This window comes from Capsella rubella, unplaced genomic scaffold (genome assembly GCF_000375325.1).
Source record: "Capsella rubella cultivar Monte Gargano unplaced genomic scaffold, Caprub1_0 scaffold_5, whole genome shotgun sequence".
Taxonomy (NCBI): Eukaryota; Viridiplantae; Streptophyta; class Magnoliopsida; order Brassicales; family Brassicaceae; genus Capsella; species Capsella rubella.
The window spans coordinates 8,214,915-8,216,331 of NW_006238919.1; positions in this window are offsets into that span (position 1 = coordinate 8,214,915).

Consider the following 1,417-nt stretch of genomic DNA (forward strand, 5'->3'; position numbering starts at 1 on the left):
TGTCACGTACAATTTTAGAAAAGGATATGTACATATATGCTGTTAATGTCAAAGATATATAGATGGTAACGCAAATAAGTTCCATTATGTATTGTAACGCCTTTTTCTTGACAAACTAGTAAAAATTTATGAACGCTTGATGAAAATGAAATTATTGTAGATGGTGATACTAGGGACACGAAGGCTAGGGTTGGTACTGAGGCTGCTATTGCTAAAGTCCACTTGTTGGATCAGTGGGTCACTCTTACGATACATCACATGGCCCTTCTCTTGATATTTCCCTATTTTCACAAAAAAAAAAAAAAAAAAAAAAAAAAAAAATCAGAGAACTCAGATATTTTTTTCACAAGACCAAATTGAGAAAATCTCATGTGGTTTGTTTGAATCGTGTACACTATTTCAAATAGATTAAGACACCTAATCATTTTGATGTGCGGTGAGGATCTTAAGTCGCTATATACGTGTACGTAAATCTCGTTTGTGAAGGTTTCAATTTCAACGACAATTATTGCATCAGCCCTGCCAACTGGAAAACGACACCGTTCGTTATTAATTTGTCTTTGAAACAAAGATATCATTATTACTATATATTAGGTTTTAACCCGCGGTACACCGCGGGGCTAAATTTAATTATTGTTTTTTCAAATATTAAACTTGAGAAATTAATTGTATAAATAGTATAAATTTGTATATTAGTGTATTGTGCATTTGTATGAGGTGAGCATATTATGTTGAGTAAAAACGAACGTGTACAGGAGTAGACGTATTCCGGAGATTGAAATTATACTTATAATGTCAATTTGGTGATTTAATCTGTGTCATAATATTGTTGCTATAGTTTTGTGCTTGTTTATTATTGTAATGGTATATTGTCTCAAATTTTCCTGAGTCTTTGAAACTATCTCTGTATCCAATTATTTTAAATCTAACACCATTTATTTTTTAAGTAGTAAAATTTTAGGTTTTAAATAGGTTATTTCAGGTTTCATTAGGTTGACTGTGGAGGTGGATTTATTTATAACTACTCCATAAAGTGCATATTCAATTACTAAAATAACACTTACATCTTAGGTGAGTTGAAAAATAGTTTTCTGAGGGAGGGCATTTTTAGTCATTTATGGGTAAAATTTGAAATGATCCGACCCGGTATAACCTAACCCGCGCGCCTACACCGGATTATTTGTTTCATACGCAAGCAGTGTTCGATCCACGTACAAAACTATCTTTCAAAGATTTTTGTCTTTTTCGTATGGGCTGCCATTTAAAAGAGAAGGTTATTTTGTATGGGCTCACTAATTTAAGTCTTTCTTATATAAATATGTTGTTTAATTTTTGGGTCCGTAAGACCCATTTACCTGGACCTTAAATGTTTTCGATGGTTTGTAATCGAACTTAATACTACTATGAAATGATAAAC